The 15,455-nt window shown below is 37.3% G+C and overlaps 1 pseudogene; it reads right to left on the minus strand.

Annotated features, from left to right (window-relative positions):
• Window positions 1-13,843: 13,843 nt before the first annotated feature.
• Window positions 13,844-14,796, minus strand: LOC101641180 (annotated as a pseudogene).
• Window positions 14,797-15,455: the final 659 nt, after the last annotated feature.

The following is a 15,455-nucleotide window of genomic DNA, read 5'->3' on the forward strand; positions in this document are numbered from 1 at the left end:
ACTGGAGCTCTTTAGATCCTTTAATAATTTTTAGACAGTCTTAAATCCAACTGAGAACTGTTGTCTTTCACCATTATCTATATTTTGATATGATGTAGATCTAAACATTTGCCTCCTCAATGCTTGGACTTTCACATGACAAGAAAATTCACTTATATTTTTCTATTTCTAACTCTGCTAGCTTCAACAGACTCTTTCCATTATGAGATTATTGCTGTTTTTAATGTTTCCCTAATCATCTAAAATTGCCTTAATTTCCAATTTTATTCTTCCAGGCTCCTGTTCATTTGGCAATCTGATCTCCTTCCAATAAAGTGCCTTCTGTCTTGCAGCCAAGGTAATCTTCCTTGGAACCTATGACACCAATGATGGCATACAAAATTAGACCAAGCTAACTGTTTACATAGCTGATAAGCAGTTTAAATAGCTAGAATAATCTAGGTATATTAAACTAAAATGCATATCCTTGATTTCTGGAAATGAAATTACTTTAAAACTTTTGTGCCCTTGCAATTCTGTTGTATTTAACGTAACCTGAAATGTATAATATTATAGAATATTTTTTATTTTCCTCATGTCTCTCAACAAAATATTTGTTACCAGAGACAAAGAACCAGGAGATATTGATTTAATATCCCAGCTCTGTCACATGAGAGTTTGCTTTTAGTTGTTCAATATTTAACTGTTGAGTTGAATCAACTTTGTGTAAGTACTTTAATCTCTCTATCTTATCTCTCTGTCTGTGTGTATGTGTGTGTGTGTGTGTGTGTGTATCCAGAGGAAAGAGAACGAGAGAGAAAACATAAGCATAAGGAAGAGAGAGCCTATTTTCAGTAGGTGTGTGATGCACATATAATGTCCCGAGACTTTTTGGACAGGGATTAAATGGCAAAAATAGCAAAAAGACCAAGACAAGAGAAGTACTATTTTGTTTTGGGTAAAAAGACGGGCAGACTCTAACAAGAGGAATGAAAAAAAAGTTGCCCACATGCAGACTGGAGCACAGAGTGTGCTAGCACTAAGGTGAAAATTCCCCGTTGTGAAATCAGAGGGTGTGTAGGCCTTGACTTGGGATAGTTACTTTCCCAAGAACTATCTAGGGTGACACAGCATGAGATTTACAACCTGGAGTCAGTTCCTTCTTCAGCCGTGCTGAACCTCAAGATGATATTTTCTCACCTGGAGGAGAACTATTCAGCCCAACAAAATGACTAATCTCTGACAAGACCAATCAGACTCCCAACCCCCTCACAGCTTTGGCAAGAACGACTTTCCACAGATGTGTGCCATGCACAATAAACTCAAAAACCATTCCTGAAAGAGTGAGTGATACGTTAACCCACTCCTAGATTCACATATTGACAAAGAGTACAGCCCAAAAGTTCAATACCAAAGCTAAATCGATAATACATGTAATTGTTATATCTCTCTATACATGTATATGTGGTAGATAGATGTTTTATATAAGATCTTTTAAAGATCTTTCCATTTCATTCTCATTATGTCTCATTTCTTTTATTTGTTTTGACCTGCTGATTCTTTTTCCTGTTGTCTGTAATAGTGATATATAATGGGTGATTTGTGTGATTCCTGTTGTATGTAACAGTGATATATAAAACAGGTGATTTGTGTGGACTTGGAAATCATTCAAACATGGCTTGAAATTCTATGATGCCATTTATTAGGTGGAAACCCTTGGGAAAAATTCCTGAATATTCTGCATTAGTTTCTTCTCTTGTAAAGTTGCGATAATAAATACTAATTAATGTGTTGTATCTTAAATACATATTAAACTACTATATGTAAACTGACTAGCTCATAGCAGGAGTAGTTATTTATTAATGCCTTCCACTGCCATCTCCTAATAAAAGAAACAATTTACTTCATGATTAAGAGCTCATATTTTATTGAGCCATAGAGAGAGAAGAAAGGGGTTTGAAGGGAGAGATGGCACTGAAGCCCGAGTGAGGGAGTAGGTGAGAACCATGGAAATCAATGGATCCTGATTACTAGAAATACATACATAACCAAACACTCTTCCATTCAAAAGGTAACAATTTCTCCCTTCCTCTTTCACGGGGTTTTCAAGCAGGTTGGAACTAAAGCAACTGTAGAAGTGAATAAAAACCTTTATTCAGATATTTTCTTGATTTAGCAGTTGAGCAAGAGCCAGTTCTTTAGGGACATAGGTCTTATTTAAAAAAAGACTTGGATAGATCTCCAAAAAATAGTGGTGGAACCAGGGAGACAGGCCATCATAATCGACAGTCTCTAAATCCACTAGCATTATAGGAAAGAGGAAGGAAGAAAACAATGCTGAACAAATGGATAATACCCCGATCCTTTCATGTGGATGCTCACCTCAGTCAAGCCTTCACTCCCTTTCTCAAATACACACACAAAATTGTGACCCGCCACAAGTATTCTACTGCTGATGAATCACAGGAATTCCAGGCAAAGGACCTTGCCAGTAAATAGCTTGCTGCCTTGTAAACGTTCACTCTAGGGTGACATCAGGTGAAACCAAGCAATGATGAGACAGTATTTATGGTGATCTTGTGATGAGCAGTGTGCTGTGTGAGTGTGTGTGTATGGACACATTTGTGTTTGTAGAGGGTAGATGGAGTTAGTGCTTGAACCTTTGTGTGTGCACACCCAGGCGAGTGTGAGACAGAGAGAAGAAGGTTACCTCTGTAATATTTTGACTCCTAGTCCTCACCGGAAGCAGAAGCTTGAGCTTGGGAGCACAGGTTTTAAGATGGTGATGGGGAGTCCCTTCAAGCTGCTGGGCCCCAAGTCTGCCCAGTCACATGGAAAGCACGTTTATAGTCAGTGATGGTGTTGCCATGTCTAGGTATGCCCCCAGAAAGCCTAAGTTTAGTCTTCAAAATCCTCTGGGCATAACTATGGCTCAAAGGTCATTAAGTCTCATTATTCCCTACTACACCTGCAGATAAACACTATACCACATGGAACTTTTTAGCCCACGAGGATGTTAGCTGCTAGTGATGGTAATGTGCTTTAGAGATTTGAAGACTGGATGGGGAAGGATAGTAATTCTGTCACCTTCAGCAGCCATGAAAATATTGAACTTTAACTATAAAGTCTATGATAACTGCAGTGTGATTTATTAAGAAACTCTCCTTAGTGACTTTTTTGTATAATATAAATGTATGACATGCTCACACCCACACAAACTGTTATAATGTTAAAATAGTCATAATAAAATCTTATGAAAATACAAAGAACAAAGATATATTTTGTTGCTTCATATGGAAAACAATCATGGATTGAATAAAGAGTTAAAAGCAAATGGAAATGAGAGGTGTGATTTTTTTATGAAGGTAATTTGTTGACCAAACACCAGGATATGGGTTGGGGATTCTTGAAGTAAAATAGAAAATTAAACAGTTGACTGGACAATGAGTGAAGGACTGTGATACTTATGGTGTTTTTATGTAATATCTGTAATATAAAATGTTGAAGATGGCATTCTTTTGAAGGAGTCTGAAGCAGAGGTTAGATATAATTGTACTTCATTTGGGATGATAAATTTGAGTACATTGGAGAGGATGGATACCATGAGGGAGAGACTGGTTATCATGGAGAAGGGGTTCTTTAAGTCTAATAGAGAAGTTATGAGCATCAGATTTAAAAACATTAGGAAGCAACTGAGAAGAAAGTTCTGGCAATATGTTCTGTAATGTCATGGTCTTGAAAACATAATACCCTGCAATTATACTTTTTAAAAATTAAACATTTTAAAATGATTTTCTTTATTTATGACAGTTTCACCGGCATTGATTTCAACAATTGCATCACTTTTCTAAGAGCTGTGCACCCGTCAACACAATCAACTGCAGGACATCTCTTCTCCCTGGACTCAGTGCTGTTAGCGCTCCATTGCCAGCCGGCCATGTCCTTTTGTATCTATTAATCCAGTTGCTGTTTCTGTAGGTTTACCTAATTTGGGTTTCCTATACAGAAAAACAGACACAATCAAGACAAAATTCAAACAAATGGCCCAACAATGACAGAATAAAACAGTGCAGAACCTCAATCACAAACAAAGCAGAAAACATTAAAAACCAGAACAATTATGCATTGGATGAAGAGGGAGATCAGTAACCAAGTGTTACATTTTGATCTAACTACAACTGCAGTCATCTGCCCTACAATGAGGTATTTATATCCATGAACTGGAATTGACTGGAGAGCAAGGGCATATATACATATCTTTTGTAGGAATCTTGGCTGTACACATTTAACAGACTGATGTTAAGTTCTGGTATCCGGGTTGTGAAGACCGAGTTGGTGTGGTCCATTAGTACACTGGATGAATTGTCACCAGGCACCTTCAATTTTCTTCTCTCTTCATTTCTTGGGACACGTAGAGACGAAAAGTTTTATCTTACATGGCCACTCATGAACTTTTAAGTCCCTAGTCACTATTCACCAGAGTAGGATGGTTTCACTCATTGTCTTTATGCTAACTGTTATGCTAATTGTCCTGTGAGGTCCACTGACACTATGATCCTGAGCCCCATGGCCCAGTGAGTCATTTCCTCAAGGTATTTGATTATGTCCTAGAAGTTTGGAATTGTGGTTAAATGTTAGGCTGAGATCCACAAGGTCCACAGTTCAGAAACACCATGGTAACCATCAAATATTTCTTTTATTGTGAAAACCTTTTCTTTACTTTTTACCCCAGGAGTCTCTTAAAATATTTGCCCTATTGTGATTGACTGATTTCAGTCAGCATATTGTCCTCCAGGTTCATCCATGTTACAAGGTGTTTCTCAAATTCATTGTTTTCTTTTAAATTTACAAATATTCCATTCCATTGTGTATGCGTACCACAGTTTATCTATTGGTGGTTATTTGAATTATTCCCATCTTTTTGCCATTGTGAATAGTGTTGTAATGAGCATGCATGTACACATATCTATTCGTGTCATGGTTCTTATTTCTCTAGGATATATAGCAAGTAGAGAGCACTCTGAATCATATAGAATTTCTATTTGCAATTCTTACTTTAACAGTTTATTGGCATATAATTCCCAAATCACACAATTCAATCATCTTAAGAAGAGTTGCACAATCATCACCACAATCAATTTTAGTACATTTTCTTCCTTCTTTTACTCATTGCTACTAGCTCCCAATTTCCCCCCAACTTTCCACATCATACCCTCAAGGAACCATTATTCCAGTTACGTCTCTACAGGCTCCTATTTGTCACTTTTAAAGGAAGTGCAGCAACGGTTTCCATAGGGATTGCATTGTTTTACCGTTTCACCAGTAGCATAAGAAGCCCCGCTCTGCACCCTCATCAACATTGGTTTTCTGTTTTATATGAAATTTGATATTAATTGAGATATGATGATATTTCATTGTTGTTTTGATCTGCATCTGTCCAATGGCCAATTATCATGAGCATTTCTTCTTGCTTATTGGCTACACTATCTTCTTTGCTGAAGTGTCAGTTCATGATGTCCTTTGTCCATTTTTAAATTGTAACATGTTTTTTTCTTGTTGAGGTAGTACAGGCTTCTATACATTTTAGAGGTTTTCCCTTGTCTGACATTTCATGCCCAGTCGCCCAGTTTGTCTACTGTTGCTTGTGTGTTTTCAGTTATGATTGACAGTGCTTTTATGCTATGTATTAAAGACCCTTAAGTTTGTCCCTACTTTTTTCTGTTGTTGATGCTCTTTATACATCTAGTTTTACACTTAGGTCTTTGATCTAGCTTGAGTTCATTTTTGTATATAGCATGAGATATAGGTCTTGTTTCATTTTTCTCTAAATGGAAAACCAGTTTTACCAGCGCCATTTCTTAAACAGACTATCTTTTCCCTACTTAATGAGTTTCTGCTCTTTGTCGAAGATCAGTTGTCCGTAGGTGGATGGGTTTATTTCTTGGTTCTCAATTCTGTTCCACTGGTCTATGTGTCCATTGTTGTACCACTACCAAGTTTTTTGATTACTGAGGCTGTGTAGTAGTTTTGAGATGAGGAAGTGTTTGACCTCCTACTTTGCCTATAGTTCTTTAGTAGGGCTTTCCTTATCAAAGATCTCTTTATTTTATAAATAAATTCTGTGATTTTCTTTTCCATCTCTTTATGATGGTGAAACCTGGACTGGGATTGCATTATATCTGTAGATAGGTTTGGGTACTATTGGCATTTTCACAAGGTTGAGTCATCCTATCCATGAGCATGGTATATTCTTTCATTTATCAGTTTGGGTTTCTTGTAATAATGTTTTGTAATTTTATTTGCATAGATCTTTCATTTCTATGGTTAGATTTATTCCTAAGTATTTCATATTTTAGGTAGTTATTGTAAGTGGTATTATTTTCCTGGATTCCTTTTTCCACAAATGTACAAATGTGCTTCACACAATGGATGTATGTATGGATTGTGAAAAGAGTTGTACGAGCCCCCAATAAAATGATTTAAAAAAAAGAAATCAAAATGCATATTAGCATTATTAAGGCCTGAACTTAATTTAACTGAACATGCCCCAGAATAGTAACATTCCCTAACGTAAACATTCTCTTGAAACTGCAGATAATAATGTGCATTAGGAAGGGGGCACTTCCTTAGTCTGGCATTCAGGCCCTTCATGATTTGAGTCATTATTTTCAGCCTCCTGTACTTGCACCCATTTTGGGGCGTGTTCCAAAACCTATTGTTACTTAATCATAGCCCTAATCTAATAACTATTAGTTCTTATGACATGGCTCTACTCAATACTTTCCCTCATGAAGAGATCACTGAAGATAGGGGTGCTTCAGCAAATTGTGGTGAAAATTTCAGAAAAAAATACCATCTGGGGTCTTAAAGGCTTGTCTGAAAACTAACAACCATCAAAGTGAAATGTCAGCCAAGTCCACTCAGAAGAAGCACACTGGCTTATGCGAGCCAATGATTATAAATAATAAAATCCAAAACCAGAAGAGGGAATTATATTAGAGTTTAAATTTCGAGCACCCAGTTTTCAGAAGGAATTAACTACATAACAGTGAAAGAGATGGATGGCAAACCCCAAAAGCCCTTTCCAGGTCCCCACGTGGACTAAGCCTCTGACCATTGACCAAGGATGTGAATAGTCTTACACTGAGTACATTGTAAAATGGATTAATACAAATGTAGGGTTAACATTTAACATTTTATTGTTTGTATTCCCTTTTGACCAGTTTTAAGTTTATTATAATTTTTATTATTTTCTGCTTTTTTTTCCATCAAGGTTTTTCTCTATTTTGCTATTTTTTTGGGGTGGGGGGGTGTTGTTTGTTGGTTTGGTTTTGGTATGTTTTATTTATATGAAATCTAAGATAGGTAGATCTAGAGATAGTAAATGGTTTCTTACTAGTTTCTTAGGGTTATGGCATGGAAGATTGGAAGTAGGAAGTAGATGGGAACCAATAATGAGTAAAGAAAATGCTCTAAACTTGATTATGATGATGATTCCACAGCTCATATGTTTAAACCATTTAATTGTATATTATGTAAGCTACATCGCAATTAAACTGTTTTAAAAATTTAAACTAAAAAGAATCATTTTATTGGGGGCTTGTAAAACTCTTATGACAATCCATCCATCCATTGTGTCAAGCACATTTGTTGCCATCATCATTCTCAAAACATTTTCTTTCTACTTGAGCCCTTCGTATCAGTTCTTCACACCCCCCCCACCTTCTCCCACACTCCCTCCCTCAGAAACCCTTAGTAATTTATGAATTAGTATTCTTTTGTCATGTCTTACACTGTCCGATGTCTCCCTTCACCCACTTTTCTGTTGTCCATCCCACTGGAAGGGGGTTATATATAGATCACTGGGATTTGTTCCTGCTTTCTCCCTCACCTTCCCTTTCCCCTCCTGGTATTGCTACTCTCATTATTGGTCCTGAGGGGTTTATCAGTTCTGGATTCCCTGTGTTTCTAGCTCTTATCTGTACCCATGAACATCCTCTGGAAGAGCAGGATTTGTAAGGTTGAATTGGGATCATGATAGTGGGGGACAGGAGGGGAAGAAGAATTAATGAACTAGAGGAAAGTTGTATGTTTCATCATGCTATATTGCACCCTGACTGGCTCATCTCCTCCCAGCACCCTTCTGTAAGGGGGTGTCCAGTTGCCTACAGATGGGCTTTGGGTCTCCACTCTGCACTCCCCCTCATTCACAATGATAGGACTTTTTGTTCTTTGATGAGTAATACCGGATCCTACTGATACCTGGTGATCACATAGATTGGTGTGATTTGCCCATGTGGTCTTTGTTACTTCCCAGCTAGATGGATGCTTGTTTATCTTCAAGCCTTTAATACCCCAGATGCTATATCTTTTGATAGCCAGGCACCATCAGCTTTTCCCCCCACATTTGCCTATGTACCTGCTTTGTCTTCAGTGATCATGTTGGGAAGGTGAGCATCATGGAATGCCAGTTTAATAGAACAACGTGTTCTCGCATTGTTGAAGTACTTGAGTAGAGGCCCAATGTCCATCTGCTACCTTAATACTAAACCTATAAATATATGCACATAAATCTATTTCCCCATCGTCACATATAAATGTATTTACATATGTAAATGCCTGTATTTAGACCTCTACAAATGCCCTTTGCCTCCTAGTTTTTTCCTCTATTTCCTTTTACTTTCCTCTTGTCCCACTATGATGTTCAGCCTTCATTTTCATTTCAGTAATTCTTCTCAGTTACATTGCCCATGATGAAGCCCTATCAGGCCTCCTGCACCCTCCTCATCATCGATTTTGGATCACTTGTTGTTCCCTTTTCCCTGGGTTTGCTAATACCCATTTCCTTTCCCCTGCCTCCCCCTCTCCCATGTCCCCCCTAGAATCATCAGTCCCATTGCTTTCTTGGGATTTCTCCTCCAGAGAAATTGTTTTTGTTTTTCCCACCTATCTTATCTAGATAGATCTGCAGGGATAATAATATGCACAAAAAACAAGACATAGTAAAACAAAGCAACAAAAGAAAACAAAACAACAACAAAAAGAAAAACCTGTAAATAGTTCAAAGTCTGTTTGCTGACCTGTAGGAGTGTTTTCTGGATGAGTCTTATGGGGTGCCATGCCCTGGCCCCAAAATCTATTTTTGGTATTCCCTGGGAAATTCTTTGCTCTGTTCTCCTTGCTGGTCTGTTTCATGCTCTTAGTGTTTAGCCTTAGTGTGGTGGGGTCAGATTGGGCACAATTCCCCCACTGTGTCTCTAGTGTTGTCCTCCGGAGCACTATGGGTCAGTGAAGGACATCATCTCTTCTAGTGGTGCCAACCCTATGGTCCTCTCTTTGCATTGGCTGCTCTGAGCAGGAATATCATCCTCAGGACTTGGTGAGCCAGGATATGTTCTGCTTTCTCTTCCTCTCCCTTCATTTGTTCCTGTGTGCTCTGATCAGACATGTCCCTCTCACTGAGCTGTAACATCAGTGCTGTCCTCTGAAGTGAGTTCTTCTGCGGGGAACGGAGCCTGTCCACAAAGCAACTGCTTTTTTATAATGTTGGTTTTTTACTCTGTCACTTTGTTGAATATTTAATTCTTTCTAATAATTTTCTGCTTATTACAATCCATACGTCCATCCATTGTGTTAAGCACATTTGTTGCTTTCATCATTCTCAAAACATTTGCTTTCTACTTGAGCCCTTTATAACAGCTCCTCATTTTCCCACTCCCTCCCACCTCCCTCATGAATCCTTGATAATTTATAAATTATTATTATTTTGTCATATCTTACACTGTCTGACATCTCCTTCCACCCATTTTTCTGTTGTCCATCCCCCAGGCAGGAGGTTATATACAGATCATTGTAATTGGTTCCCCCTTTCTACCCCACGTTTCCTCCACCCTCCAGGTATCCCCACTCTCACCACTGGTCCTGAAGGGATCATCTGTCCTGGATTCCCTGTGTTTCCAGTTGCTATCTGTACCAATGTACATCCTCTGGTCTAGCCAGATTTGTAAGGTAGAATTGGGATCATGATAGTGGGAGGAGGAAGCATTTAAAAACTAGAGGCAAGTTTTATGTTTCATCGTTGCTACCCTGCACCCTGACTGTCTCAACTCCTCCCTGCAACCCTTCTGTAAGGGGGTGTCCTGTTGCCTACAGATGGGTTTTCGGTCTCCACTCTGCACTCCCCCGCATTTGCAATGATATTATTTTTTTGTTCTTTGATGCCTGATACTTGATCCCTTCAACACCTTGTGGTCACACAGGCTGGTGTGCTTCTTCCATGTGGGTTTTGTTGCTTCTCAGCTAGATGGCTGCTTGTTTTTCTTCAAGCCTTTAAGACCCCATACACTATATCTTTTGATAGCCGGGCACCATCAACTTTCTTCACCACCTTTGCTTTTGCACACATTTTTCTTCAGTGATTATATCGGGACGGTGGGCACCCACTGATATGATTTTTTGTTCTTTGATGTCTGATACCTGGTCCCTTCTATACCTTGTGGTCACACAGGATCATGTGCTTCTTCCATGTGGGCTTTGATGCTTCTGAGCAAGATGGCTGCTTTTTTTACCTGCAAGCCTTTAAGACCCCAGACACTATATCTTTTTTATAGCCGGGTACCATCAGCTTTCTTCACCACATTTGCTTAGGCACACATTTGTCTTCAGCGATCATGTCAGGAAGGTGTGCATCATGGAATGCCAATTTAATTGAACAAAGTTGCATTGAGTAAGTTCTTGAGTGAAGGTCCAATGTCCATCTGCTGCCTTAATATTAAACCTATAAATATATACATATATATTTATTTCCCCACCATCCTTTGAATAATTTTCATGCTGTGTCTTTGGGATTTTCTATGTAGAAGGTCGTACCTTCTGCAAATATGGAGTGCTTTACTTCTCCTTTGCCAATTTGATATTTTTTAATGTTGGTTTTTTTACCCTGCCACGTTGTTGAATATTTTAATTATTTCTAATAATTTTCTTGCTGTGTATTTGTGATTTTTTTTAAGTCTGCTCTTGTCTGAATGTACGATAGAATTTCTTAGTGAGTCTGTCTGAGCTAGGGCTTTTATTTGTTGGGTGCTTTTTAATGGCAGGATCAATTTCTTCTTTTGTTACACATCTGTTCAGATTTTATGCTTTGACCTGTGTTTACTGTAATAGGTTTCTAGAAATTCATCTATTTTTTCTACATTTAAAAATTGGTTGCAGTATCCATTCTGTTGGATAGTATGTTCCCTTTCACCAAGTTAACACCTGTCTATCTGCTATCTTAGAGCTCTGGTGGCATAGTTGGTTATGTATTGAGTTTATAGCAGCGAGGTCAGCAATTTGAAACCACCAGCTACTCCTTGGGAGAAAGATGAGGCTTTCTACTCTTATACAAAAATAATCTTTGAAACCCAGAGGCACAATTCTAGTTTGTCCTTTAGGATCACTTTAAGTCAGTGGTTCTCAACCTTCCTAATGATGTGACCCTTTAAGACAGTTCCTCGTGTTGTGGTAATGCCCCAATCATAAAATGATTTTTGCTGCTACTTCATGATTGTAATTTTGCTACTGGTATGAATCAGGTGACCCCTGTGAAAGGGTTGTTTGATTCCCAAAGGGGTCGCAACCCACAGGTTGAAAACCGCTGCTTTAGGTTGAAATTTACTTGATAGCAGTGAGTAAAACTGAGTATCATCTACCCTATTACTCCCCCTTTACTCTCCACCCCTGATAACTATCAAAGTCAGTTTGTTTGGGTATGATAAACTTTCTTTTTGATTATTAACAGTGGTCTCATATAATATTTGTCCTTTAGTTTTGGCTAACTTCACTCACCATAATGTCTTTCACATCCATCCATGTTGTAAGGTGTTTCACAGCGTCCCCATTATTTTTCATGATGCACAGAATTCTCTTGGTGTAGGTACTCTAGTTTATTTATCCATTCTTCCACTGACAGGGATTTTCATTGTTCCCATCTTTTTGCTAATGTGAAGACTGGTTTTCAAAAATGTTTTGTTGAAAAATGTTCTCTGTGGTGATTTTTTCTCCTTCCATAAGCATGGTTAAACTCTAAGAAGCAGCAATGTGCACATGTCTTTTTGTGCTTTTTCCTTGCTTCTTTAGGATATGTACTAAGTAGAAAGTGTTGGAAGCTGGATTGACTAGGGAAACAAATTCAATGACACACATGTATAGACACATATCTAATTATTTAACAGCCTTATTAATTGTATATTTTGCACTTTATACCCTAAGGAATAAATAATGTGAAGCTAGCGAGTATAGGCTAAACTATATTGAGGCTTGTCAAAGCTTGTGAACATGCAGCCTAATTGCTCTCCTAGTTTTTGTTCTCATTTTTCATGACTATACCTCAATATCAAATTTTCTTTCTGAGATTGAGTGATCTTGGTTTAAATAGCCATTAAATACTATAGTTTGAAAATATTTATTTTATTTATTAAATTAATATAGCACATTAAAATGTCTTATAATTAGGTAAATTGCCATTTTTATATTTGAAGACAAATAATATGCAATCTCTGATTGAACATTTTTCTATTCAAAATACTCAGTCTTTTGAAAATTCCTTTACTTTTAATTCAATTCTATTTTTATTAAAGTTCTTCAAAACCATGACTTTATTATTTATACTTTCTCCACCCAGTTCTCATATTCTTGTTATAGTCACTTATTTATTTCTTCAATTTTCTGTTTTCTAATCATTGGATTTTTGCCCTTACCTTTGTTCTTTATTTTATTTGAAAAAATTCATGAACGTTTTGACTCTGAAACATTTTAATGTTTGACCAACATTCATCCAGCTCCAATGTAAACAAACACACAAAATAAATGATTAGTCATATAGGCTAACTCGAATTTGTAGTTAAATTATGTCCATTATTCCAGTCCCTGTAGTTCAAACCTGGTATTTCTTTTTAAAATTTATTTTACCACTAATCAAATTCCAGGTCTCCTTGAATCATAAAATTATCTTAAATTAACCCTGTGACTCACTACTTTTCTACATCCTATCCATTTTAAATACAGAGCAAGACATTTGATATTATCATTTCTCTAGTCTGATAGACTCCAGTGACATTCTATTTTCTAAGAAATAAATTTTAGGATACTAAATATATCATTTTAATCTTTTTAAGATATGATTCTAGCTGTTAAGAAATATTAGATTTGTATACTATCTGTATGTTTTAATCAATTATTTTCAATTTTGTTTTGTAGAAAAATATTCTCTGTGGTCATTTTTTCTCATTCCATAAGCATGGTTAAACCCCTAAAAAACAAGTCATTACATATGGTATAGTGATAAATCTCCAGTACAGGAACAAGAATCTATAAGAAGTGGTTAGCTTTTCAGAGACTTAATTTATATCACAAAGTATCATCCATAAATATTTAAATCTAGAAAGGGTAAAAAAGAAACACAATTTGAATCCTATTTTTTGTTTGCATATACTTTAATAAAAATTTACTAATCTTATCAGGCAGTATTTTATTATTTATAGAAAAAATTTGCATTTCAGTTAACACTTATAAATGGGCAATGTATCTCTATTTTAATTATTATCTTGATCAGTTGAGAGCTCTTGCTTCAATGAATTAAAATGATCCTCCGTAGAATTTACTCTTGGATGTCAAAATTTATGCCAATGAAAACACACTGGCAAACAGATAATAGTAATGCAAATATATTTTCAGACAAACATAAACACACAATCTTTCAACAATTGCTGCTACTATTTAATTTTGATATACAGAAACAAGCACCTGACAATTGGTTATACCAATTTCTTTATTTATTTTGTTACAACTAGTATTATATATAGGCATTATCTTGTTATAGCCAGAATCATTTAGTCTTTTTTTTAACAAAGAGGTTCTGTACCCGCTCCTGGATCTGCTTGGTCCTGATGCCATAAATTACGGGGTTGAGGGCAGGGGGGATAACCACATACAGATTAGCTAGGAGGATATGGATATACTGAGGGATATCATGACCAAAATGGTGAGTTAGGAAGGAGAACAGAGCTGGAACAAAGAAAGCTATGATGCCACAGTTATGGGAGCTACAAGTATGGAGAGCTTTGAGGTGGGCATCTTGTGAAGGAAGGTGGGAGCCTGTGTATAAGATCCTAGCATAAGAGATAATGATAAGAAGCACATCCAGAAACGAGATAGAAATATTCCCAAGACCATAATAGACATTGATACTGATGCTGGCACAAGCCAGGCGAGCCACTCCCATGTGCTCACAATAAGTGTGAGGGATGATTCTATGTCCACAGTAAGGCAATCCCTTACTGTGGAGGAGAAAAATGATGGGACCAATCATGCATAAACTTCTGAGGACTACAAACATGCCAAGTGCAACAATGGTTCTGTTAGTGAGGATCATGGTGTACCTCAAGGGGTTGCAAATGGCCACATATTGATCAAAGCCCATGGCAAGAAGTACGATGCTCTCCATGACTGTGAAAAAAATGGATAAAAAAGGCTTGTGTAACACAGCGCCCAAAGCAGAGTTCCTGGAGGCTGACCCGAAGATGCCCAGCATCTGGGGATGGTAGCAGTGGAGAGGCTCAGGTCAATCCCTGAGAGCGCGGCCAGAAAATAACACATTGGTTGGTGGAGGCTATGCTCTGTACCAACCAGGAAGAGGATAATAGCATTTCCTACAAGAGCAATTAGATGCACAGCACCGAAGGGAAAGCCAAGCCAGATTTGTGCAGCCTCCAATCCTGGAATCCCCAACAGCAGGAAGGAAGAGGGATGGGCCTCAGTGGAATTGAGAGAAGCCATTCTCCTGGCGGCTAAGGGAGCCCACAGTCTGTAAAAGTCTCCGTCTCTTCCATTGGGCATTTCATCCACACTTAACAGTTCTATAAGAATTAAAATAAAAAAGACAAAGATAAAGTTCTGATCTGAATACATTTCTCTAAAAGGCTTTGATTCTTTTCCCTTCTTTGAGCTCTCCATGTAGAAACTTAACATAAATCCTCATCTATACCGTAACTAGGAAAAACTGAGGTGCCAAATAGAAGCGAATACTGTGTCTTCAGGGTAGGTATGGGTTTTGAGTAAGTAAATATAATTCCTCTTCTCTTTTTCATAAAATAGACATTATTAGGGAATTATAAAAATTATATCTTAACACTCACCACAATAATAATAACTGCTATTAATTGAAGCAGTCCTGGTGGTACAATTGGGTAAGTGTGGGATAAAGACAAGGCCATCTTTTCTGGTAAAGATTTAGATTTTTGGAAACCCACTATGGGGTCACAATGAGTATGAATCAACTGAATAACAATGTGTTTATATAGGGTTATCATTGAGTATCTAATATTTTCCAAGTACTCCAAAAAATTAAAAGCAATAAAAAAGACAAACTCACTGGCAAAAATGAATGGAACTCTGAACTAAGACTCTTACACTTCCTTCAAACCTGGAACTGAATCTAC

The sequence above is a fragment of the Echinops telfairi genome, unplaced genomic scaffold (assembly GCF_000313985.2).
Source record: "Echinops telfairi isolate 266 unplaced genomic scaffold, ASM31398v2 ScPeMD7_41;HRSCAF=154, whole genome shotgun sequence".
Taxonomy (NCBI): domain Eukaryota; kingdom Metazoa; phylum Chordata; class Mammalia; order Afrosoricida; family Tenrecidae; genus Echinops; species Echinops telfairi.